Source organism: Andrena cerasifolii, chromosome 8 (genome assembly GCF_050908995.1).
Source record: "Andrena cerasifolii isolate SP2316 chromosome 8, iyAndCera1_principal, whole genome shotgun sequence".
Taxonomy (NCBI): domain Eukaryota; kingdom Metazoa; phylum Arthropoda; class Insecta; order Hymenoptera; family Andrenidae; genus Andrena; species Andrena cerasifolii.
Window position 1 is genome coordinate 10,853,810 of NC_135125.1, and position 27,828 is coordinate 10,881,637.

Below are 27,828 nucleotides of genomic sequence, written 5' to 3' on the forward strand. Positions count from 1 at the left end.
CCGCTCCGATAAAATCATAAATGCTGCTTAAGAAGCTTTCTCGCTGCATAAATTTCTCCGGTCTTTGTTCGTGCGTTATTCGGAAAAGTTTCAGGCTCTCCTTCTTTATTGCTTGATCCCAGTGCCCGCGTGGATTCTGTTAGGTAAGTAGCGAGACGAGGCTGAGTCGTATCGAGTAATCGCGACGTTAGTTTATTAGCATCCTCTGTGGACCGTACCGTGAATCGGTCGCAAATAAAACAGATTTTTGCCGGTTTGAAGCCTGTTGACGGAAGCTGCCCGAACGGGGAACGCCGAGTAGCTACTAAATCGTTGAGCAAATACGCGGGAGGAGACCACGCACGCGTGTGCACGCGTGAAAGTTGCGGAGGAACGTATCGGGCGGAAGTTGGGATCCTCAAAGCTCTCAAGGGCTCGCTCACTTTTATTTGCCCCGGTGGAGCTCGTTAGTACCTTTACGCGCGGTACGGTAACGACGATGCGGGATTAAACAAGCTTCTGGTGGTTGGTGGCTAGTGGTTGTTGGATGGATGGTGGATGATGGCTAGTGTCGACGCGAACATGCTCATCGGTGGGCCCCGGATGAATAAATTGCGGCCGCGGTTCCCCGAGATCACTGTATTTTCTGTCGTCCGGGTATTTCCTCCACCGCTTCCCATCGCCGTTAAGCTTTCTTGTCCACCTTTTAACTCTTAACACAAGCTGCAGCGCGCAGCTCTTTGGCTATAAGCCACGGCTATAATTTCCCTCGCGCTATACTTTCCCCCCGATGCTTCGTAACATTTGAATATATTACGAACAAGCATCTCCTGTTGTATCGAGTTGACAAGTGGCCGACCTTGTTCCGCGCATCTGCGAGGGGATGGTGGCGGTAAAGTCGATTATAACTTTCTGCGATCGTTGGTCACACAAAAGGCAGTCGTTACAGAAGACAAAGTTCTCCGCGGAACAGCAATGGGAATCGACTTTGAAAGTTCTTAGCCCGATACTTGCGATAGTTGGCGATGCCCTAAGCGCGAGTCGTTTTGGATAAGGATTTACAGAATGTTACGTGCGTTATCTGGAGACACTGCTATTGCTGTTTAATCGCCACTCGTTTAAGGATCGTAAACTTAATTGACCGTGTGGACGGTGCCACGCATCGGCCACTTATTAGTTAAGTACGGTCCACTTCAGACGGGCAGCCGCCATTGTCGGAGAGTACGTTTTCAATTAACGAGCCGAGCTGCGTTACGAGAGAGAACCGCTCGCGATGCTTTTACCCTGTTATGGAAATTTCTGCGAGCCCGCGCTTCGCTTCTCTAGGTAGCCGCGGATGCTTCGTGCAGGATGTATGCAAATTCCCGCGGCAACAATATTTTTTCCACCGTCGCTGACTGACACGATGCTTCCTCCCTTCCGACCGAGACCGGAGGGATGCAGGAGCTTAAATTTATCTCAATCTAATCTGCCGCCGACGTAGCTGGTACGTACGCAGAAACGTCCGAAAGAAAATACACGGCGGAGGGAAGAAAACGTCGCTCTGTGAATCCATCGAGCAGCGAATCCAATCTCCTAGCTGACAGAATTATAATCGTAGTTTACGCGGCTGGCTTCCACGCTTTTCTATCTCGGCGTTCTTTAACCTTTCTCTGTTCCGTGTATTCCGCATTTGCGCGCCGTGTCGCCTGTATGAATCATTCATGCGTTTATATAAACGCCCACACGTTGAACCGTGCAACGGCACGGGAAGGAATCCCGAATGCAAAACTACTGTGCTCGCTTCCGCCGAGGAGCTGGCTGGCCGTGCGGCGAGCAACCGATCAATTTCGACAAAGACCATTTTTCGTCATAATTTGCGAGCAAGCTTACGCGCTTGACTAGCTCAAACTGCCGCGACTACATCGGCGGAGTGCAACGTAAAAGGGAAATACCTGCTCCGTTCGTAAGCTAGCGACTGCGTACTACTTAGCTGGGCGCCAGGAATTCGAGCGTGAGCTCGTCAACGCAATATTTGCCAACTATTTAATTAAACTCCCCTTTGATTGCGAGAGCTTTTTGCCGCCCGCGCGTATAGATCCTGTCGGCAGGTAACCACCGCGAAACGGAATATTGCATCTGCCCGTGCCCGCAGCGGTAATTAATTTTCAATACGAAGTAGCAGAAAATTGGAACCGCCCTCGCGCTACCCATAGCTCGACGGTCGAAGGAGTGAACGCGATGCTACTTCGAGGCAGTAATTCCTGGTCCGCTTGAACTTGGGGCATTAAAGATCCAGCGAGTTCGTTGCGTTGCTTCTTCGCAGCCACGAGTCCGTGTAATGCTACCGTGGGATGCCGCGTTATTGACACGAACGGCCGGGAACACTATTCCCGATGTAGGTCACCCTTTCGAATCGAATGGTCGCGACGCGTGCAAGGCGAAACAGTATCGCCCTCGCTTAACCAACCGCTATCTAATCTAATATATCAAGCGCAGGACCAATCGGCCATCAAGGAGCACACGCAAGTACCAAAAGCCGAATTCGCACGGTCCAGCAGAGATATCGCCGCGGCACCATGTTCTCGCCAATCTCGGAAATATGAATCACTATCTGTCGCTCGTAAATCTCGCCGTTGCGATCGTTCCTTTGGAAAACACTACAAGCGACCCCCTCTATATATTTTTTTTTGATATCGCAGCCTTCCTTTATCGCCCGGGTGCAGCAGAGTGGAATGTCGCGACGGTGATTCGGTTGAAAAAAAATCCCGACGCTAAATAAATTTTGCAGCGTGCGAGGTCCAGTTTACGAGGCGCGATAACACGTGAGCGGTTCGACGCAATTACCGAAACGGTGGAAAGGAGCACGTGAGACGATAAAGGGGATCCACGGGGCGTCTGCAGATTTTCAGACGTACCGAGTGCAGAGCGGGGAAAGAAACGTTTCGCGGTGGAGGGCGAAAAGGAGGAGCAGAATGGAGACGAGGTCACGGAGGCTGGAGGAAAGCGGAAAGATGCAGAAGAAAAGAGGAGGGAAAGGAGAAGAAAGCGAGGGAGGATGCAGCAGTTACGAAACGAAGGATCGATAACCATCGTCATGGCGACCATAGCATCAACTATGTAGTCCTTACTTCCTTACTTCGGCAGGCTCTCTTCCCTCTCGCAGCCTGTTCGAGCTCCCAGGGTTCCCGGATCACCAGAAATCCCCCGATAACGACGATGCACGTACCGGGAACACGATCGACCGGCAAATCGCCCGGGAATTTCAAATCGAATAAAAGCATCGGCGCTCGTTACTCGTCGATCCACGGAAATTTGTTTCGCAGCAATTTTGCTCGATCGATGGAACAAGGGACGCGGCAGATTCGATCAGGAGTTTTTCATCAGCTGACGATACGGAACACCAATAGCCATCGGGAGCAGAACGCTTTTCGTTTATGCTGCTTTTAAATTTAAATAGAAGCCAAAGGAAAGAGAGGAAATGTTTGCGGATGCATGCATACACGGTTGGGGGTAGGAAGAGCGCCGATAGAACACTGTTTCCACGCCACGGTCAACTATATAACAGCAGGGTAAAGTATCTGGGTGCATGCGACGCAGCTAGAACCCTCGAGGAGTTCTCGAGTCTTTCTGCATCAGCAGCCTCGGGACAGAGGTGGCAGGCTAGGCGTAATACGCGAGTTTGCAGCTGCGACGTCTCAAGTCTTAACTATAACACGCCAACCTACCTAGCGAAACTGTCACGATGCTTCGCGAAAACTTGCGAGCAATATCCTTCCGTAGCCCCGCTCCCCTCGATAAATTTTAAGCGCATCTTCCTTCCGAATTCCACGCCCCCGAAAGTTCGACGAGAAATATCCGCTAAGTAATTTCGAGATAAGATCGTCTCCCTCGCAAACACTGTCACTGCCGGGAAAAACGTTGCGCTGGCATACACGAGGGAAGAAGTTCCGGCCGGAACATTCCCAAGCTGTATTGGATCGCTCGATTCGCCCACGAGGGCGACTACGCGCGCGTATAAAGCACGTCTCAAACGCGGTCGAGATCTCTTTAAATTCATGAGAAGAGAAGAATGTAGTTCAAGAACTTTCCGAAAAGAGCTCTGGAAAGGAGCGCGTCACGTCGAGGCTTTTGCGAAATCGTCGATCTCTTCTCGATGCTCCGAGTAGTTTTCCTCTTGTCGGCCGACCGAATCGTTTACACGGCGCTCTCGGCTTTCGCGTTTGAGAATCTCGTCGGGGCTCTCTCCGGCTGTGCCCCGCCGAAACTCTTTCGTCCGTTACCCAACGCGAATTAACGACGATACAGATTACATTCGAAATTAGATTTGAATAATTACGAAGCCCGGAGGAAGGTCGCCGCGACTTGTGATCAAAATTTCATTCCGTTTGGAATAAAATCCCTGTCCTCGGGACCGAGCCGTTGCATAATTGATCAATCCGTTAAGCGACCGCGGTGGGAAAACGCGGACGGTGACTTTTTTCTGGCAAATTGATTATCCTAGATCGCCACTCGACCCCGACTGCGCCCATGTTAATAGCCAATTCCATATGCGGAGGCTACAAACAGAGACGCAGCAGTTTGCTAGACCCGTTTACGATCCTACTTTCATTACGCAGTAATACACGTGCTTCGTGGAAAATTTTCTCCCGTACGAGATCGATCTGACGTAAATAACAGGCTCTCTGCTGCCGTTTATATTCCAGCGATCAATATCTCGAAAATAATTTCATTAAAATTGCCGCGAAGTAGCGGAAACAACACTGGCGAATACGCCTGGCTAATCGGAGCGCGAGCTAGAGTTATTCGCCAGAATGGATCGTTCTCACCTGACGTTAGAAACTGCGCGTCGGGAAAAGTTGAAGCAGAAACTGTTTCGCATCATCAGCCAAGCTTCGCTTCTATTTAACGCATAGCGGAGCGCGCTTATTCCGTCTCTGCCTTGCGTACGTGTATCTCCTGGTGTATAGGTCTTGCCGCGAATTAATGCAATTGCGCGCGAGCCCAGTACGCGACGCAACAGATAAGACTTTTAATTAGAAACGATGGGTTTTCAGGAAATGATCGTTGCCTGCAAACTGTCGATAACTCGTGACGAAGCACCCTTCCCAAGGTGACGATAGTAATTCCGAGGAATTCCGACGCGTCCGAATAATTGTAGCGAATTTTTTTTCACCTTGTACTTTTAATATCGCGGCGCGCTTTCTAACGTTACACGGGCGGTGTCGTAAACGTGAAAGCGCACGCGGCAATGAGCCGAGGTGCGATGCATTTCAGCCGCTTCGCGCATTCTTTCGCGAATTCATCGGAATGAATAAGCCCAGACGGGCGTTAGAAGGCGTTCCATTCGACAGCTCTGGAGACCATTTGGCGCGGATCGAAATAATAGACGCGGAGAGAAACACAATGCGCTTCGGCAGAAGAATTCGTTTAAGGTTAAAAGTACTCTGTATCGATCCACGTGAACTCCATTGTTCCGAGCGCTCTGCAATTTATAATCCCTCGCGATTACACCGCCGTTTATTATACGCGGCGACGGCGGAGGATAGGCTGCTCTTGTCTGTCGAAACTGCCTCTGAACTACCTAGCTCCTGATGGCAACGCTTGCCCAGAAATCGTATTCCACTCGCGTGCGGGACGTTGATTTTAAAATAAAGAAAAAAAAAGAGATGAAGCAGCGGTTTCAGGGATTTCGTATTCGTAACAGCGACTACCTCCGGGGCGGACGATCCCTATCGCGATAAAGGATAACTCGACTATCGCGACGTATATCGCCGAGCTCGGAAGACAGAGAGACATTTCGCAATTTCACGCTTTACAGGGGTCACGGAGACGGCGCGGGGCGACGCGTGACGTACTGCGCATCAAATGCTATAAATCTCAGGAAATTGCAGCGGGCCTTTGCAGGTTGCGCCGCTCCGACCCGATGGGGAACAGCGCGTACACTCGAGCAACGTTTCCTCGAATTTATGCCACTTCGGTAACGGGCGACAACGTAGAGCCTGAAATTAAATTCGCCCAGACGGCAACCCGCGCGGAGGAGGCTTTGACGGACCGATGGCAATTCGCCGCTGCAGAAAAATAACGGCGCTCGCTCGGCACCACGGCCCTGGACTGCGCACGGCTCGCCAATAAATGCAATTAGCTGGGGCATAATTGAAAAAGCGAAAAGTATCTAGATACGAATCGCGAGGCGGAACCGACTCAGCGCTCGTTCGATTCACGCGAAAATGAGGAGGAGGAATGCGCTCCGACAACTGCACTATTTAGAGTCTAGACGGAGATCTTTTTGGCAAAAAGAATCGCGGATCCGTCGACGATCCACTTTTCTGTTAAACAGACGGATAGGGTAAAGGAACCATGTACCGGACGGCTTCCTATTACCGGACACAATATTCATTTTCATGATTAATAAAATCCAGGCTATATACATTAAACTATAATATTCTTGTAATAATATTTGAAATTATAGTTTTCTAAATAAATGAAGGTTTTTATGATTACTGTAGGTTAAACATGTACAAAATGTATAGAAATTTTCATTCTAGCAATTATCGGCACTTGACCATTTTCCTTATCAAAATGGCTAAGCATCACTTACGTTTAAGAGTCGATGTAATAATAATTCAATTGATATAATGTAGAAAAATGATTATGTATATAGTGATAGTACTAAGTTTAAATAATAGTAAAAAATGCATATGGAGGTGATTTAATATTATTCTAAAAAATTAAAGCGAATCCGGGAACTGCGTCAATATTTGTGTTAACTCGACAGTTTCCGGATGTTCGTGAACGTTCGAAGTATCTAACCTATTTTCGAATCGATGCAGATGTTTGCATTAAAGTAACAATGTTTGTGAACATTTAAGAGAATTTTTAACATTAAAATTTTTTTTTTGGCAGATCTGAATACGAGTAAAACTGTAAGAAAAGAATTAAAGGTTATAACCTGCCATCAATCTTCGGTAAATGCAGCCAGCATACAGTTTGGCAATTAAGAACAAATATAAGGACAAAAAACCAGGCCAAGAATCTCGCGAAGATGTTTTAGTTAAGTGGATAATGCATCTGGACAGTGTCTGGTTGCTCGGGCACGATAAACAGTTCTCAAGCTTTAATCGTGTCCGATAATTACAACAAAATTTTGTTTTACATTTTTACTAATATCTCTTTAATATTTCATTATTTATTTAAATCAAAAAATCCTGAACTTACGGAAATGCTTAATAATCAGTTCAATGCAAAAAATTCCCAGACTGTATGAAAACTTATGTTGTAATTCTTAAATAACTTTCATGCCATCGCTAAATGTCCGGTATATGGGCCCTATACCCTACTCTTCTCAGCGTGGCGCGTCTAAATTGATACTCGGTTCTACCTTCTTCTTCTGCGCGCAAACGCACCGTGTTTTTCCGCTTTGACGGAAAGATATCACACGGAAATGCGAAGGTGACAGCATCGAATATGTCAAAATGCAAAGCTCTTTCGCGCTGGAAATAGCGAATATTCTATGAATCGCGTTTCTATGAATCGCGTTTCTATGTGTACCAGTCCTTGGAAGCGCAATAGTTGCACGCTACATACGAATAGACTCGAACCGATAAATGTTGCATTTTAAAATGCAAATGTGCTTGCAAGATAATGTCGCGATGCTATCAATGGAAATGTTACTGCAAGTGAATCGTCAGATGGAAAAACCGAAACGAAGAACCAGTCTACCAGCGTATCTATCGACTTTTCCAGAGTTTCGCAGCATAGGAATTTGTTAGCAGGTTCGAAGATCGCGTAAATGCGCTTCTTCTTTCACGAGTCTTCTCAAGTTAACGCAGGTAAACAGCGAGCCCTAATTAACCAGATACCATTTGCGCTGAGAAGAAAGGCTATTCGGATTAAATTCTGCCGGAAGGATCTTCCCCGGCGCGCGAAATATAATTAACGGTGAATGAATTTCGCAGTTGCCCGTGGCAACAGCTGTGCATTAAATACGTTGCGGTTAGCAACGAATTAAGCGGCAACGTCCTTCGACTCCCGCCCAACAGGATTACTGCATTCATTCTCATCTATGCGCAGCCACGCAGTCGTGCGGAATATATTCTCTTATTTCCGAATTCCTGGGCGAAAACGAACAGCAGAATGTAATTAACGAACGTAACTTTTTGGCCGGTAATGATCAGAGTATCCTAATTCGACCGACATGATTCTCGGATTCATGCGCAGTCGTAAATCAGCTACGTATGAAGCGTGAAATAAAAGCGCGACAGAAGTTCATTATTCGTTTCACGAGTTTCGTGGAACAGGCTTGTCGAACTTCCCTGTTCTACTTGCTCGAATGCAGGAGGGCAATGGCATTCTTCGCCCCCGCTTTGAATAAGAAAGAGGAAAATTAGGGAAAATGAAATAGGAAAGAGGGGCGAAGGGGTCTGGTTTTTCCTCGCTGTGAAATTTTTCTCTTTTCCCTTCTGTATCTATTTGTTTGGTCGAAAGAAGGGGGAATATCAGATCCTTCGCTTCCCGTGGAAAATAAAGTTTCCCACTATCGAAACGAGTTGACTAAAACTGAAGCGACGCCGGTGCCCGTAAACTTTTCCGGAAAGGAGCATGTAACTTGCATCGCGGAAAAGAGGAGTGACAGTCTAACCCGGTGAGCGAAATATCGTTACACTAAGAAGAGTGCGGGCTTCGAGGAATCTTTTGTAAGTCGCAGTGACGAAGAAAGAATAAAAGGGAGATTAAAATGGACGCGTTAAGGTCCGCGAATTTAACTAATAAGAGGCGACACGCCTTTAGAAAAGCCCTGGACTCTGGCACGCCTAAAGGGCCACCCAAAGCCACGAATGGGGAAGAAATAGACGGTGGTAATGCGCAGGGGTGGTAACGCTGAAAGAAACGATGGAGAAGGAGTCTAGACGACCGGACACGCGAAGCAGCGATACAACTCGGAACGATTGGTAAAGCGCGAGATCTGCAGAGGGAATGCCGCGACTAAAGGGAACGCGATAGCAAAGAGCGAAGAGGCTTAGCGCGGCGCGCAAATTAAGGGGAGCTTGCGTGGTGAGTCGCGGAGAATGGTCTGATAGCCGAGGAATTACGAGAAACAGGAGTTGCATAAATGTTGAGATAAAAGGTGGAAAAACGGGAAAGGAGCCGGGGATAAGAATGAAAGGGTAGGAAAAGGTAGGTGCGTCTGGTTGCATGGGGAAAACTGCAGACAGTGGCAGCGGGGAGAGAGAGAGACTGCTCGAGGGGCTCGCCGGCACTCGTTTTGTAAACTTTCCCCGAAGGGCAGCAAACCTAAAGAGGATATAGAACGAAGGGCGAAAGGAGACCGAGAGTGGTAACGAGGGAACGCGGGGGAGGGGTTGAAGAGCCTCGAATTAAAATGCACGACGCTCTCTCCCTTAGCAGATTCAGCTTCCCTCCGAGTCCCCAGCCAGCCGCAAACCTTTCTTCGAGCTGCCTTTTCCTGCGAGCCCCGACGCACGAATCTCGGTTCGTTCGAGGTCGAAAAATGACAGAGCTGAAGAGGAAAGCCCGCTGAAAAGACCTTGTCTCGTTCCATTCTTTCGAGTAATTGGGATTCCTCGTGCTTCCCCTCCGCGTGCTCGCGTTAAACACCCTACCTCCATTCATACTCTTTCCATATTTAGTTAAACCAGCCCTCGGAAGCTCGAATGCCACGCTCGATAAATCAGTGAACTTCTAGTCGATGGGCTCCTTTCAGAATACGTATACCTTTCAGTGGCTTGCGAATGCTCCCAGCACCGTTCGCGTTCCATCGCCCTGTGGCTCTACGGCGCGCAGCGCGTTCGACGATGCTCGTCATGTAACTTTATAAGTCCATGGAACTCACGCTTTGATCTGTGCATGGCGGCTTGTGCAAAACTATCGAGCTGACGCGGACAATTCTAGGAAAGTCTGAGGTACCTCTGAAAACCCTATGATCTCACCGAAAGATGCTATTAATAAATCGCCCGCGGTTAAATAACTCGGATGAAAACAACTTGTGCGTATCTTGCGCTTAGAACTCAAACACCTAGGAACAAGCCGCGATAACGGAACTACTTCCCATAGAAACGGGTGTTGCTGAAATGTTGATGCTTGTGCTGCAAACTTCGCCGCGTTTGCACCGCGCGGATATCTACAGTGTACACTGAAACACCGAGGAGGAGGATTTATATTTGAAAGCCCGGGCCCGATGCAGCGGAGAAGTTCGAATAGTACTGTGCTGGATCCTTGTTCCAATGCGAGGTTCCTATTAATAAATTCCACTTGTTCCTTGTTCGATGAACTTTTGCCAAGAATCGATCCGCCGAAATGGTGACGGGCGTGAGCAAGTGCCTGGCTCAGCAACTGCGCCAGATATAATAAGGTATTTTACCGAAGTTACCCGAAAGTTAGGTCAGGTGGTACAGATGGTTCAGGGCGCAATTAGCTGCCGCCAAGATTTCTCTAATTGCGAGCAAACATCGCAAATGAGCGGCGAACGAACGCTGTCTCGCTCGGAGCGCTCTGCACACAGCTTGAACAATACATTATTTCCGCTCATGCGGACGGCACCGATTTAGGGTGTAATCCAGCGTGAAAGGCATGCACTCCAGCCGGAATATTAACCCCTCCTCCTTCTTCGCTGTTCCCACAAATCCCTTCGGTCTAATAGCCGAATCTACCCGCGGCTGTTTTTCGCGCGCGCGATTTTCCCCGAATTATCCGCAAGCTCCTCTTGCTGCCGTTCCGCTTGCAGGTTCGAGCGGATAGCGAACGGTCATCTGCCTCGTGACTCACACGAGCGCATCAGATGGGCGTAAAAGTAGGCGCCGAAACGGCATCAGATTTTATCAGCAACGCCCAATTCGCGGTACACTCGGTGTTATAATTAGCGTGGCGATTAATCAACGCCGTACGATTTTACAGCTTCTTAAATGGAACTCGATGGCTTGTCCAGTCCGATAAGATATATTCTCGAGGGGCGTGCTTCGTCCAAGCAGACGTATCAAGCGGACCTTCGCGGACACATCGCAGGACACTGTTCAAAAGCGACGCGACGCGGACGGCTTTAAAATTTAACCCGACGAAATAAAAGTAGAGAAAAGCGTTGTTGCGAGACTGGTTCCAGCGCGAGCGCTTTTAACATCGTCGAATAAATATGAGCTCGTTAGGGACCGTACCGCTGGGGCTGTATAGACCGATAAATTTCCAGCAATTCCGCCGCGCTGGCGAAAAAAGAAAGCGCAAGTTACGGTGCCCGTGGCCGTTTACAAATTCTACGCAATTTTTCCGCCGGCTTTATGCAGTCGCATCGCTTAATAGCTTTTTATTTCAAGTTGCACAAACCCGCTTGCTATTGCGGTGCTAATCTTGGGCGCGCTTCTATCGAGTGGGCTGGCCAACCGTAACAAAGCGGAAACGGGGAAACCGCAGCGGGACGATAAAGCAACACCGTTCTTGTCGTTGATTGAAACGGGATTTCTCCTCGAAGGTGAAATAAATTTTGCAACGGCTACAGTTCTGCTGCACGAACTGTCCGTGTGCTATAGAGTGGAAGAAGAAAGGTCTAGGAGGCAGAGGGAGACGCGCGCAAGGATTTGCACGAGCATCGACGAGCCGAGGAAGGGAATAATTAAGAATTAATAGAAGAAGCGGACGACTGACAGTGGTCGGTATGGCCCCTGACTCGACTGGCTCGCGACTCGCCAGGGTCAGCAGCTCGCAATTAGTTCGAAGAGGTCGCGAGACTTCTCTGGGGAATAAAGTTACCGCGGATTGGATTAACTTGCGTACGGGATCGTGGCACGGAGCTAGGTCGGACGTGCAATTTGTTTCTCAGGGCCGTACCGCGGAATAACCTCGGGGGCGGTCCCAGCATCGCGGTGTACATCACGCTAGCATCCTCGCGCGGTGCAACACCGAGCACCTTTCAACGGCAAGCAGAAGCACAACTCTCGATAATCTCGCCCGAGGATATGTCCTCTGAAGCTGAGACAAACTGCTCCGGCCCACTCCAAGCCAGCTTATTTATTTCATTTTTCCCCCCCCCCCCCCGAGTCTACTAGCGATCAGACTACCGACTTTCTTCCCGTCAGTGGGCACAACGCCAGACTCTCGCCCAGCGTAAACCAATCCGTTGTTTCTTCTACTGGCAAAGTGCTCGTCGAACGTGATTATAGCTCCACGGTACACGCAATACGTAATCTCGCGAATTCCGCTATGCTCGAGAACGATCGAGATAGGCGGTAATTGATCGCTCGGTCAAATTCCATTTCCTTCACACTTTATTGTTATCGTCTGTATTAGCTGGACGCAGCGAATACAGTCGCATTTAATTAACTCGGCCCCGCGGATCGCTGAATTTATGTCAGCGCTTTTATCGCGACTTACCGCTTTGCCGGGCTCAGCTCTTTAGCCATGTACATAGCGAACGAGCGACATTCGTATGAAATGATATTTATTCCGCGGAAGGTCCGCTGTTCCCCGGTATCTTTTTGATCGGGCGCGGCTATGAATTTTGTCCCACCGGCGTCGCGTCGATGGGTCTGTCTTGTTCGAGGAGCTCGTGAAAGACCTAGCAGGCCACCACCCGTAAGAAACGGATGACTCGGATCGAGATCGCGTGACTCCCTAACTTGCGGCATAAATTATTTATGAATTATAGCCCAGTGTGTGCTAGCTGCACCGACAACCACGGAGGAAGGACACTGTAGCTAATCATCGTCCGACGACCCGAGCAGGCGCATTCTTCGAGCTTACGTTCGTCATCCTGTCGCGTAACATCCTTTCTTACCAATAAGAAAAAGCCTTCTCGGGGGAAGCGTATACTGTGGAAAGAAATGCGAATCGAGCAATAAAGGGAGCGCGCACGTTTCGGCCGGGAGCCGGATCGTGTGAACTGGAGAACACTTTTCCGCTGCGTATTCATCGAGCGTGACGCGACAGCAATCGCGCAAGAAATTTGAATTACGCCGAGGCAGAGTCTGCGACATTATCGCAAATTGCTCGTAACCATGCGAAACAAGTCGAAAGCTAAAGAAACACTGCCGCTAACGTTCACCTTCGAAATTCATCGACCAAATAAATCGTCGATGAAGCAACACCGGGTGGAAGCTTCTGAAAGCGTGGCAAAGCGATCGAAATGGACAAGGTGAATCGAAGTTAGAGGAGGTATCGCCGGAAATATTAACGACCTGGCCAGTCGAGGTAAAAAAGCTGCAATCTCGAATAGTCGAGCTGATTCTGTAGCGTGCGTAGCGCTGGACTTCGAGCGAAGCAGAAGATCAGGTAGGGTAATATAGTTCAACCGAAGGTTGCGCGGCCTTTGCACTTTGCCAGGCGACGAAACCTTCCCTGTCTCGGGACTCGCGGTTTTTCCTTATTTTTGCACGCGGTACGCGTATCCCTCGGATTGACCGCTCAATATTTTTTACTCTGAAGAAATTTTCGGCGTTACATCCTTGAGGGGTCATGCTCAGTCAGGAGGCCGAAAAAAGGGTGGTCTTTGGAAATTTTTTACTTAAAAGCTATAACACATTTCTCAAAAAATCTTTTTTCCTTTTAAGGGTTGCGTCTAGTACCGTGCATCGTATTTTTTTTATTTAAAAATATTTATCAATAACTGAGTTATTGTCCATCAATCGAAGGTTCTCTTAAAAAGGCTTCCGCGGTGACCACTGCTGCTCGAAAGTCGATCATCTAAAATAAAAAATTCAAAAGAATTTGCATATTATATTATATTATCTAGTATTTGAACGAAGGATTTTTTTATCCCACGCTTAGTTTTCTTTTAATCGACGAAAATCAGGCACGATTTATGATAAAAATTCAAACTTTTACTTTAAACATCAGCCATTTTTTCCCAAATCAATATTTCGAAAAATCCTTCGTTCAAATACTAGATAATATAATATAATAAGTAAATTCTTTTGAATTTCTTATTTTAGATGATCGACTTTCGAGCAGCAGTGGTCACCGCAAAAGCCTTTTTTTTAGATAACCTTCGAGTGATGGACAATAACTTAGTTACTAATAAATATTTTTAAATAAAAAATTTACGATGCACGGTACTAGATGCAATCCTTAAAAGGAAAAAAGATTTTTTGAGAAATGTGTTATAGCTTTTGAGTAAAAAATTTCCAAAGTCCACCCTTTTTTTCGGCCTCCTGACTGAGCATGACCCCTTAAATAAACGATATTCTGTATTGAGTTTTATTAAGACGCGTAAGTTATTACTACCCTCGCGTCTTCCACTTCAATTCCATTCTTTAGCTGACTTTGTCCCGTGCGTTCCTCTGCGCCTCGGCTCACCTTGATGGAAAAGATTAAAAGCAGAGCGAAACGGACTGGTCGCGTATTAGGGCTCGGAGGAACAATTAGCAACGCGACCGTTTATAATTCATGACTCAGCTTTGAATCTGTGTAATTGCTTGCCCCTTGGTGGACGGACGTGCATGGTCGTGCAAGGGGGGGCCAAAGAGGTGAGAGGAAGAAGCTTTTATGCACTGATATTGAGCCGCCGCTCTAGCTGTTATACGAAACCGCGGGCCGCAGGATATGCGGCATAATGTACCGGATATGAACTGGATAATGCCAGAGGTGAAGTACGCATGCCAGCGACTCAGATAAAAATAAGGATAAAGTAGCAGCGGTAGGAAACACTGCTAGCAATAACAAACGCACCAGCCTGCATCCCGCAGAAACATACGAGCGAATTACGCAAATAACATAGCTTTCAGCTCGGTGGATCGTTCCCCAGTCACGCATCGGTCTCTTGTTAATTAGACACTATCGCGGTTTGACAGCCCCGATGGCGAAGCACCCAGGACACGCGGGGGGTCGTCGAACACCGTTCGCCATCGAAATGCAGCACCTCGGCGCTCTCGTGGCGAAAAGTAGCAATAAATTTCATTTCCAACGCGGAGGTTACGCGGTGCGTACTGTGCTCTACCTGAAATTTCCAGCGCTTTGCGATGCCCCGCAGCGAGAAAAGTGCCGCGCAGGGACGGCGCTGAGAACTGTAATAAAGTTACGGAGTTACACCGGTCTTAAATTTATCGCGGAACAGGCAAACGATCAATTCCGCTAAGCCGCGACAGTTCGCGGTCCAAGTTTTATCCGTGAAACGCGACGAGCTCTATGAAATGCGTTTATCAAAAGCTCGAGTTGTTTGTTCGCCGCTATCGCGATGAGATTCGGTGAACGTCGATAGAACACGTACCTGTGCCACGAATGTATACGGAATACAGAAGCTAATAAAAATTCCCAGATTCCCGTTGTGTCCTTTGGGACGTCGCCGTTCGGGTCCGGCGATTTTCCGCGGGAATTATTTTCGCTAGACGCGAAATCGAATTCCCGTTTGCTTTCTCCTCGAAGCAGGTTAAATGGCTAAATCTAGTTTATAAAATGCCAGTGTCTAGTAGTCTAGCGCATTTTACGTACGGCGGTAAAAGCGATTTCACGGTGCCCCGAGTTTGGAGCAGGTCCAAGCTGAAAATCGATCGACCTTTAAACCAATCGGGTATACGCTCGCCCCCTTCTTCGCCGGACAATACAGCGAACAAAGTATCGGCCCGCTATCGGGAATCGTTTCGATAGAAATCCATTCCCGGCGAAGGAGAGAAATATTTCTGTCGTGATCCACGCGCGTACGGAAATCCGGATGAGAAATCGTCCGTCCTACGGAGACTGAATAATACGGTACATCTGTAAGGCAACGAATTGTTTTATTCAGGCAGGATTTACGGCGCGATTCGAACGTCCTGATACGAGACGTTTCGCTGCAACGGAGCAAGCGACTTGCAAGCCTTCGACAGCCGCGTTTACGTGAAACGAAACGTATTTATTTATTCGACGAGCGGGTAAGAGCAATTTGCTAACAGAAACAAGGGGGAATGACTGATCTAATTCGAAGTTGAAATAAAAATCAGCCGACCGACTCGACGAGAAGAAAACCGACCGATAGTTGATGAAAGACAAGGCAAAGAGGTGAACAGCGAGACCAGCAAAGGCTTCGCAGCGCGGTGGATTAATTCCCAACCCCTAAAGCTGCCTATCTTTTCTTCCTTTTAGTCGCGTCGAGTTGCTCGATCAATGTCAGGTGAATGGAAATCGAAATAATAGGTGCATGCATATTCTACGCGAGTGGGCCGAACGCGCGGTGGTATCTGTTCAAGTATCCTCGGAGTTGCGAATGCACGAGGGAGCTTGTCCAGCGAGAGAACCGATCGGTCACGTGCTACGATCTTAGGTAATGCAGCATAATGCAACCTAAGGCAATTACGCAAAACGTTAAATAGGATTTCCTTTCCCTTAAACTGACGCTTATCGATCATTCCTCGCGACGATTACGCCGAGCTGCCAATGTACGTCGCTTTTTATTTGAACAGGTATCGCCACCAATTCTTCAGCGCTTCTGCACACTCCGGTGACTTGGGGACTTACGGGAATGATAATTAACTTGATTGTGTAACAATTCTCGGCTCAGCACCTACCGAGGCGGGGTTTATTTAACCGCGGTAGACGCGGTACTTGAACAAACACGGAAAGAGCGTCGCCTGAGCAGTTAAATTTAGTTTGATCTGCGATTCTAATGAATTTCGAAACGGAACGATGTGACGTGTCCCGTGGAAGCGCCGAGGCGAGTCTAATTCGAGTTGCGCAATTTCAATAGACGCGCGAAACCTGGTCGTCTACATAAAAGAGTTTAAGCACACGTGGACAATCTGTTCGCACCTGAACAAGTCAGCAAACCAACGCAACGGGCAAATTTCGCCTCCGCGGTGATTGAACACGGTTCTCGAGACCGCAATTAAGCGCCAGCGATGCGATCGCGGGCCGTTGACTCGGATAAAATTGCAACGAAAGATTACGACAAGCGTCGGACAGAATTGTTTGGGTTTTCGGTCAGCTGAACGACGCGACGCGGTGCAACGGCGGAGATCCCCGATGGTTTCGTGCACGCGTAGTAAAAGCAACGTTCTGCGATACGATATTGCAGCGGAGCATCCGCGTTTGGCGTGGCGAACAGGCCTCGTACGTTTCGACCGATATCGCGCTGTGACAAATGGTTAACGAACGTCGGTCAATGTATCCACCGCAGACGCTTGTCGAGAGTATACCGCGGCGATAAAAAACAATTCAAACATAAGCTCTATCTATCGCGACATATTATCGCGTCGCGTACAAATACCTACCGGTATCGCGCGCACACGTTCGCCACTGTTGTCGCATTCTGACATTTCTTGGGGGCGTCGCGATTTATGACACTCGGACCTGCTGCCACCCCCGTCGATCCGAGAAGAGTCAATGAAAACGTTAAGATACGTATTATGCAGTGTCGAGTTATTCTAATAGGCCGCGAGTGATAAGATCCTGAGCCGCAAATATTTTCAGACTGAATTTATGTTTTACCGACGAGCAGCCTGGGCCCCATCTTCCCACAAGATTATGATTTTATCCAATCACTATATTCTGTTTCCCATAATTTTCATACCACACGCGCGTAAATTAATTTCTAATTCTGTTACGAATAGTAGCGTCCCAGAGGCCAGAGTGTTTGCCACCTGGGCCTTTCTTTCTTGAATCCGCCACTGGAAACGCGACAAGATTAACGTGTCGCGCCGAAATCCTGCCTCGCCGCTGTTGATCGAGCGTGTTTACAAAGAGCGTAGAAGGAAAGGAAATCATATTCGTAAGCAGCGTTTAACCTACAGATACCCCGGGATGTCTATGCCTAAGAAGTAGAGTCGTTGTAAAGTCGAAGGTAGTGGAACGTAGCCGCGTTACAAGTGGACAAGAATGTTGTGCAACGATTGTACACAGCGTATACAATCGACGACAAAAGTTCGACTTTCGAAGCAAATGCGACGCCGCCTGGCATAGTGGAACGAAGCGATTGGGGCGGAACAACTGCGAGTTATCGCGCCACGGAGCCGAGGCTTTAGAGAAACTGCAGGTACACGGTTGATACGCGGCAAGCTGACAGTTTAGAATCGAGGGTAGCGGCGGAGCGGAACGTTCCACGCGACTGTTTTTTCTTCGTCGAGAGAAAAACCGGTAGGCGCGGAGCTAATGCCAGCTCCCCTTGAGTCGGCAGCCCGCTCACCCCGTGCACGGTGTTACGTAACGCTTACCTTTCCCACTTTCCCTGTGCTCTTTCTGTCAACGAGTTGGCGGTGAGGTCGCTCGGTCTTCCGTGCTCGCCCACGTGCTAGATACTCGTTACTCCTCTCCTTTCTCTCTCTTTCTTCGTCGCTCGACTAAAGCCCGCGCTAAACACCAGCAACCTTGGCCTTTGACGCTCCGAACGGGATTCGTCCCGTTCACGCCAGAAACGTTGCCTCTCGCGAGCCACAAGAGTGTCCCTTGCTTATCTCGAAAAGGGCGACCGACAAACAGGACCAGCCCTTCCCACCGACCGAACCACCGTTTCCTGACACCGATCCACTCATCTAACTGACCTTCTCAATGCAACCGGTTTTCGCGTGCAAGTCTGGCACACCTCCCCTGCCCTCCGCGGTCTCGCGTCACCATTCACTCGACATTCACCGCGCACCGATGCACGTTGCGATCCTCACGATCTACCCTCCGCGCGCTACTCGAGTGTCAGTCGATTTATCAGTCCCCTGAATCGTTCGATCAAATCTGTCCACTGTTGATGACAACACTTCGCTCTGTCGCGTACGTACAGCAAGCTCTCCCTTCGAAAATAAACGAGAAACCGAACGTCGAAGCGAGGCAAGACGCAAACACGAAGCGCGCGCGGCGTCTCGGCGAAGACTGGCGAGGTGACCGGCCGTGAGTCGACGCCAACGTCGCGTCGACCGACGTCGACTCCAAGCGCTCACTCGCTCGCTCGCGCGCGATTCAATGACGGCGGACGTGATTGGCCGGGCCGCGAGCACCGTCTCTCTACATTGGTCATCGTCGACCCTCGCGAGCCGCAGATACGGTTTTTCAATTCCACGATCCAGACGCACCGAAGGAATCCAATCGCGGGCAAACGGACCAAGGTGACGGATAATGGGATTCAACGCGACGCTACGCACGGAGGCATCGATTATTCCAAGTGATCTAATCTTAATTGCCTCGAAATTGAGGCGAACTGTCGCCGCGTCGCCTTGTCGCCGCGTCGCCGATGATAACCCTTCTATCGCGTGAAAGAACAGGGCAGGGAGAGAGAGAGAGAGGAACGGCGAGCACCGAGGCGATACGCGAGCGGGTGCAGGCTGCAGGCCACCGACGTTTTTGGTCGGAGTGACCAAATTGAAAGCCCTGCGAACGCACGATACCGAGACACGCGATATATTCGGTCTGGTGAATTTCACTGCATTTCCTGTACGATATTCAAATGAGACGGGGAATCGAATAAAAGTATTAGCTCGCCCCGAAAGGCAAGCTTTGACGAACACCGTCCTACCGTATCCGGGGCTCAACGGAACTCATCAAGGTCGACCCGCCTGCTTCCCCTAGACTCCTAGACACCTACGCGCTTTTCTTCTACGAATCCGGCGACGAGTCACCTTCGTGCGCGATGCATTATCAACGGCCAACGAAAATAATCCAACTAAATCGGTGCGTTACGTAACTATTCGCCAGTGCACAACGTCCCCCGAACATGTCGTAAGCAGGCAAAACGCGGCGTAAAACGATACGTACCACACCGGTCGGAAGCTAGATCGTTGCATGTAAACACAAACTGCCAAACTCGTCGACGCGCGACCAACCACAAACTATGATACATAACGCCGAACATACGGGCCGCGCGGTGCACGAGGGCGTTGCATTAACTGCTCGCATCTGCGACTACGATCAAGAGTATTTATAGCACAGAATCTCCTAATTCTGTATCCATATTTTCGTGCGAATAAAGGAGGGACGAGGGAGGCGAGAAGGCTCGCGCAACGGTACAAGAACCACCGTGTACCTGATTAGTCTTCTGTGCGATCACCCGTTTCCCGCGGCTCCCCTAACGAACCTATATAAATCTGAGATAGGTCTCTCACAAGGAAGTGGAATCGGCCGCGGCTCCGTCCGAATCTTTCCCAGAGCCGCGGCGCGTTCGCGTATCCAGGGGAATCTGATCTTTCCTCCAGGCAATTATATTATTTCTGGACTAATTAACGTGGTTAAATGCTCGTGTTTATCTCTCTGCGAGACCTAGGTTTCGCACGAAGCTTGGCAGCTTGCATCCAGCCTGTGTTCTCACGGTAATGTCAACGCGCATAGGCTACCCTACGCTAGCTTCGTGTCCGGTGCGCGTTCCTCGGGCGCAGCGCGCGCACGTTTGTATTATGCATGACCAGGGTGTTAAGCGTAAAAAAAAGGGAAGGCAGAAGAGAGGCTCGTTGCCGCGGGGCGTGAGACGCATCGAAGGGCACGGGCCTCCCTCGCACATCTTCCTCAGAGACAATGGAATATGCATGGTTGTATGGCATCCGCCGCTTTGGACGAACCGACCGACCGACTGCGGCCGCGGCCTGCTACCGTTGCTACCATCGGAACCCTGCTTCCGTTCGCGTTTAAGCTTACGGGAGTTTTCATCGCCGCAACTTCTCTAATGGCCGCTAGACACACACTGAACGTAATTGGTTAACGTACCGTGTCCTCGTTCTCCCGATCATTCCGAAACGAACTTAAGCGGTTCCATAGAATATTCCGTTACCGTGAACACCCTGAAAGCTGCGCGATGTTTAACGAGCAAACTATATTACCCTAACGCGACATCCAGCCGTCACAGTCGAAATGTATATCTCGAGCTCCGGCACCGTTCTCCCCGTGGCCGCGAATAATTTCGTAGGTACGTAGGTATTCCCTTTCAGCGACGATTCCCTTGGACACTCCCATTCTCTCGACACCGACCACCAGAGACTTCGTTTCATTTCGCTTCCTTTTTCGCCCCATCGAGCTCGTCGCCCCGGTGCAGGGAGTAGGGACACGCGGGGATCGTTCGATTCCCTCGCGTGAAACGTCTCGCTGATCCGTGTAATACGGGCTTTAAATTTGGCCGTCGACCTACGGCTGGCCGCGGGAAATGCGCGCAGAGGCCAGGCCGACGTTCGCCAGGTTTCCGTGCAAAAACTGATAAGGAAAATATATATTCCCACTCGACTTGGCTCCTACACCTTTTTCCCTCCCTTAAGCTCCCGAGCGCTGACGAGGTATCTTGGAGACTGGCCAATTTACACCCCCAGTCTTCTTTCAGATCGTCGGATAAGAACGGAATTGAAATAATCTCTTTATTCCTGCTACGGACCGGCGCGCGTTCCTCTCAGGCAGGAATGATTTCCCGCTGGGGAACGGGGAAAGAGGACCGATTCACCATCGACTTCTGTTTCCTCCCGAACGCCTTATACTCCGTTTGCCCCCTTCTATGCGCGCTCTGCTCTCGAAACTGCCTCCTTAACCCACCCCGCGTGCGAATTCGAAAAACCTGTGACGTGGTTCGCAATATCTCTGCGGCATATTCCGCCTCGGAGGTCGTACCGAAATAAAACGCGACGTCTCATTCTGCGGCTCTGTTTTCAAACGATCGCTTCAGGTACGTTCTTTCTTGTCTTGTTCATGTACGTATCAGAAGTAGCCTCTTAATTATTCCACCCCTCCTCTCCTTCTTCTTTCAAAGACACTGAAATCGCCACGCAAGGAGACGAGCAAGCGCATTTCTTAATTTATTACGCGCTGTCCGCCTGTATCGGGGGGTCAACCAAGGCCAGGGAAATGTTATTTGCTCCGATAATAACGCTTTCAGGATTAATTATATTACTTCGGACGCTTTCGTTAATGGCTTCGGCGAACCGTTAATCGTCACGTAACGACTACACGAGTTGCCACTTTTTCAAATCGATCTGCAGATTTTGCTTTTAGAAGGGCACGTCCGATCGCTGGGACGTTTGGAAACAGCGTAAGAAATCTCCGTTGGTAATAACGCGGCGATGTTCAATTCCTGCGTAATGGTTTATGTGTACAGAGGAGTAATTACGTTCTCGAGACACGGTGTTTCGGAGGAGTAACAGCCGGGATTGAATTGGAACGCTGTATCGCGTGAATACACTGCTGCGCGTATTAGGTACACGTTTCGGGAGCGCTTGTGGCGTATTTAGCAGCGAAAATAGCGCCACTCGCGCCGAGTGTATCTACTGCTATTCTAAACCTAAAATCAACGACTATAGCTGCGGCAGGGATGCTGACCATTTACCGCAATTGCGAACCTACCAGGAATAAGCTGCAGGATCAACGATCGACTGACTTCACAAGCACCGGTAACAACTTGGCTTGATAATTTACCTTGCACTGCACCGGTTCACTCTAACAGAGCCATTAATGCAAAGAAACCCCTCCCCCCCGTTCGTAATTGTACTGTTGGATGCAAGAACGGCCCTAGGACACTCAGGCCCTTTTTGCATAAAACGCATAATTAGATTCCTCATTCTTTTCTACATATGCGCTCTAAATCTCTTCGCCGTATCTGTAAAATTGACAGAGCTGCGGTAAATTTTGTGAGTCGGTGTAAAAGTATAGAATACTTTTTTCAAACATTATGCAAATTTGAAATAAATATTAAAAAATCATGTTAAAAAAATAGTTTTTCTATATCTCTCCGTTTTATGCAAGAAGGGTCTGAGAGGACTTATAATTAAAATTAATTTCGCTGATTAATTTATTACATAATTGAGATTTTAATAATGCAACCACATACAAAGGAGATATACAGTTAGTAAAAAAAGTATTTGGACGCTTTTTAAAATCGCATAACTTTGTTAGAATCGGTCCAAACGACATGAGTTTTTTTTTTAGAAGCTAAAAGGATTAGTTTGCTAAGTGACGTGTTTCGTTGTTTTGAAAAAAAAATGCATTTGTTTGTAGACTGAAGTAAGTTACACACATGCCTAAAATTTCATCAAAATCGGTTTACGTTGCTCTGAGCTATAAACCCTTAAAGATCGCAGAATAAGGTCGAAAATCGCTGATTTCGGGAATTTCGCGGGAAAGCGTTTATATCTCAGAGCAACGTTAACCGATTTTGATGAAATTTTAAACATGCATGTAACTTACTTCAATCTACAAACGGGTTTTTTGAATTTCCATTACATGCTCACAAAAAAGAGTTCAAAAAACGACCTATATTATTTTTTTTTTGCTATTCCGAACAAATGCAATTTTCCAAAACAACGAAACACGTCACTTAGCAAACTAATCCTTCTAGCTTTAAAAAAAAACTCATGTCGTTTGGACCAATTCTAACAAAGTTATGCGATTTTAAAAAGCGTCCAAATGCTTTTTACTAACTGAATCAGCTTCACAATGTATGAAAAATATCTAACTTCTTAATATTTAAGTACAGATACTTTTCTTGAAACTGACTCTTTGGCACTGAGGCCCTTCTTGCATCGAACAGTGCAATAATTATTCCCTCTGAACTCCGGTGGTCGCGCAGAACTTGGAAATAACCGAATGAGAATTCAATCGCGGCTATTGCGACCCGCTCGGCTAGCAGTCGATGCGCTTATTTATGATAAATGGTTACGACGCGACTCTTGAAATTGCTTCCCCGTGTACCTTCTGCTCCGCGATTTATACGCGTCGAACTTTCCTTGTAACCAATATCGAACATCTGTCTTATTCTTCGGCGTACGGGAACGCAATTTACATGCAACGAAGACAGATACCAGATCCCTGGAATACGTGGTTATCAAGGATTCTGGAAATTGCACGGTCGGTATCTCTCTTAAGATTATGCCGCGCGAGCCTGCACGCACACTGCCGCTGGCAATCCCTAGAAATGCCCCGAAGCATCCTGGCACCGACTTCTCCGCATTTAGCGCGGCCACCTTCGCCTCGGAATCCAGAACCCTTTTATTATGTATTCAACGACGGTGGACTCAACTCGGGATCTTCCGTGACGCTCTCTTAGACCGCAACAATGTCGTTATCCGCATCCTTAGCGCGTGAAAATAAAACCGCGTCCCCCCGCGGTTTTATTTGTAGCTTTCGGCGCCAAGTATTAAAGTAGCGCCCAGATCGAACGAAACCTAGTACAGGCATTTTCTCCTCAGAAAACAGCTGCTTCTTCCCTACGAGATTACAGTACGGTGATTTATAATCTCGTTGAAAGGGTATCCTTCTCAAAAGCCACGGTAATTTGCGTGTGAGTAATTATCGGGTTCGAGCGTAATTTGAGGGCGCGATAGCGAGGTAATTAGGCGAGGGGCTCCATTAAATGGTAAACTAGTAGCGAATTTTGAGTAGGTGAGCACACTGGATCCGACCGAGAGTAATTACGTCAAGGGAATAACAGGGGATTGCGATCATCATCGTCGAGAGAAGCGAAAACTCTGATAGGTAATAAGGTTAGCGAAACGGCCACCGTCGAGATTGCTCCGCGATCCGCGAGTAAGGGAATCCACCGGGAAGCTAAGCTACGCGAGGCTATACTATTCTGCGTTTAAAAAAAAATTAGCTTCGATACATTCTTACGGAACCGTTTCCACCAAAAGCTAAGCTAAAACATGGCATCGCATAGTGTAGCTTAGCTCAGCTTCCCGGTGGACTCTGCCGGCTTAATCGAGCCTGCTGCGACCAGCCGAAGCTGCGGACCCGTCGATGGAGAGAAATCTACAACCAGCGGCGAAATTACGGGTGGAAAATGTTTTGAAGGGTGTTGGCTCGTAACCCCGGGCACGTATTCCGCATCGATCAGCCGCACGTTCGTTTAAGGCAACATACTAGGGAGGCGAGGGCTTCTCGAACGGAGCACGTATTTCCCAAAAGCCGCGGAACCTACCAGCTGGACGAAATTTCCAATTAACGCGCCTACAGAAGCAACGGCGCAATCACAGCAGCGCTGACCAACGATGAAGCCACCGAAACGCATATCTATCTCTTCGGCGAACGCCGAACAGCCGATAGCGTTACCTACCCTATAAACGAGTACTTTTCCTGCCGAGCACGTTCCGCGAGGAGCTTACGCAACCGGCGGAAGCATCGAACAATCGAAACCTTCCGCCGCCCGTGACGCAAAGTTCAGCTTTTGAAATTGTTGATACCACGTCAGGAGCGCGTGGACGACAATGGAAACGAAGAATTCTGCGGCAAGGGAAATTGTTAATGGGGACGATTAAGCGGCTCTCTCCGCGATATTAACGTTCCACGTAAACCGAGCGCGCCATTTTCATTGTTCGTTTTTGCCTTGCTGGCTCCGCCGCTGCGACTGATTCGCTTTGCAGAATTCAGGATGACGGGGATAACTTGGTAGCTCGGCGGCGGATGGTGCCGCGAAATAGCACGAATCCCGGCATCGTCAGCGGCGCGGGGTTTAACAAGGAAATCGTTAGACGGAGCGTGATTAACCCCGCCGTTGCGATAATAAACGAGCTACGAGCTTCATAACTCATCGGTGCCCTGGTCTCGTTCTTCCTTGCAGCAATGCTCGCGTGTATCTTCCCCGTAGGTATCTATCGAAAGGAGATCGTGGAACGTTTAATACCCATTTACCTACTCTTCGCTGTTTACACGCGGCTTCCGAGACGAGACCACTTTCCATCGAACGCGATACGCGATTGGATAGCCAACGCAGACTCTCTCCCTAGAATACTGCGAATACACGTACGAGAATATTGTTACGAGGGTTGACAAGGGGACACGCAGGTAATGCGATAAGCGTAAACGAAAATAGATAAAGTGGATGAATAGAAAGGAATAACTGTCTCTTAAAGTTATGAGAATACGTTATCGCGAGAGAGAGAGAGAGAGAGAGAGAGAGAGAAAGAGAGAGAGAGAGAGCGGGAAATATGAAAGGGGCGCGATCAACTCGATGGAATTTCTTATCGCAATTATCGCCCCACGGAACCCCGCTCGTGGGCGACGCGTGCGCTTTTTTCTCTCTCTAAAAGCAGTTGCCTGTTATCAAGCGATCCATTGTCATTAATTTTTCATGGGCCGGGTTACGGTTCGTCTCGATGTCGTCGAAGTCGACGACGTCGTTACAGTAGCTAGGTATGTCCGTAGGAATTAATTGGCAGGGCGGCGCAATGCAGTCGCGGCGCGATTAAAACGTGTAACGGAAAAGTAAACAGGGGGCGAGCAACGATAGGTGAATAAATTCACGGACAAACTGAGTTTGCAGAGATTCTGTTTTCCGAGTGCGCGTTTTATCGATACCGGTCAGCGTAAAGGACAATTTTAAAAAAAAAAGATATACGAGCCTGAAATGGAAATATGAGAGCGATAACTCCCGACGAGAGGTTCTCTACCGAGCGGCAAGCGTAATAAACTTCTAATTACTATCGGGCGAACACCGTGCGTCCGCTACACCCACGAGGGTTTACAGAGCAACTTTCAATCTCATAAAATTCCGCGAGCGAACGGGCGAACAACGGGGGCGAAAGTTTCGCCTAAAACGCGAGTAATTTAATATCGTGTTTTCCGTTCATTAGAAATTTACCGCGGAAGCCGGCGGGGAAACTCGGCGGTCGAGCGACAGCTGTGATTTTATTCATACAACTTGTCACAGCTCGTTTGCATCTCGATTCGCCTGCTCGCTAACGCCATTTATTAACGCGCTATAAATAGAGGCAACAGGTAAAGCGTAACGCGGGGACGAGAAAGTCTCGGGGAAGGAGGAATTACAATAGGAAAGAATCCTCGAGCCGCGTTCCCTCGGGGAAGCGTGAAAAGGGAGGCTCGTATGTACAAGTCTCGAGGTCAAGGCTGAAACTTCCTACTGTACCCCCGTGTAATCTCGTAAAAAATGGCGGTCAAGATAGGCTTCCACGCGACGCGAGGCAACGTCTCTGGCTGCGGAAGTGTCTATTGTGTTCGCCACGAGTATCGAAGCGAGAAGTTTTCTACGTGCAAGTGTATTTCTGGAGCGAGAGTGAAACAGCGGGTTTCGACTCTCGTGCGCTTTCGACGCAGCCAAATTCCAGCTATACTCTGTAAGATTTGCATAATAGATGGCGTGTTTAATGCGGAAATCAGTTACGAGGTGCGCCCATCTAGAGGCTTCGACATAAGCGGGGCGAGAGAGAGAGAGTGTCTCGACTCGCGGCGTTGATTCGTGTATTCGGCACTCGTATTGCGAGCATTCGTCTTTGCGACTTTTGTCGTTCGACATTCACTCGAGATTCGTCTTTCGAGCGTTGAGCGAGAAACCACGTGCGAGAATTATTACTTAATATTTATTATTTAATTAATATTTATGTTCTTTATATACTTATGTTCTAGACGGTATAGGCTCTGGTTTATATATATATTATTATTATTATTAACGGGAAACCCTTTAGTGTACAGAGATACAAAAATGTTACCATTATTACATGGAAAGATAAAAAATGAGAGAAAGTTATAAAATATATATATATATAAAATAATAACATAAAATAAAATAAAATAAAATAATATAATATAAAATAAAATAACAAAGATCGTGTCCAGACGCATTATGCGGGACAGTCCCGCATTTGAGCCCTTTGTCCCGCATTGAAAAGTGTCCCGCAAAGAGTCCCGCATTGGACATGTAACCTTTTACATTTTCGCATTAGCATAAATGTTACTGTTTCCTCTACTTTTTTTGTTGTGAAAAAAAATATATATATTTAATTTCGTTTCAATGTATCATCTTATAATCACAAGTATGTATTTTTAAATATATTGTAAATGCTTTAATAAACTACGGAAAGATCTCCTGCATCTGTTAACCTTTTTTTTTTGCTTGCTTGCTTGTCCCGCATTGGAACACAAAATATCTGGTCACTTTAGTATATATCTTGTATATTAAGGGATTTCCCGTTAAATAAAATAATAATAATAATACAAAAAAATTACCAATTGTGAGATATAGTGAGAGTGGCGTTATTTCGTCTAAAGCGAATGGTAATCGAG

At 48.1% G+C, this 27,828-nt stretch overlaps 1 protein-coding gene across 3 annotated transcripts in view; it reads right to left on the reverse strand.

Annotated features, from left to right (window-relative positions):
- LOC143371991 (beta-1,4-N-acetylgalactosaminyltransferase bre-4) overlaps positions 1–27,828 on the reverse strand; it is a 54,825-nt gene that overhangs the window by 21,681 nt on the left and 5,316 nt on the right. Inside the window, exon 1 of one of the 3 annotated variants that reach the window (XM_076817757.1) lies at positions 18,408–18,647. The exons of 1 other annotated variant lie outside the window; for it this stretch is intronic. The gene's annotated coding sequence lies outside the window, so the exon portion shown is untranslated. Of the gene's footprint in view, positions 1–18,080; positions 18,648–27,828 lie in introns of those variants that run through there. One more of the 3 variants, XM_076817755.1, reaches the window with a different exon arrangement.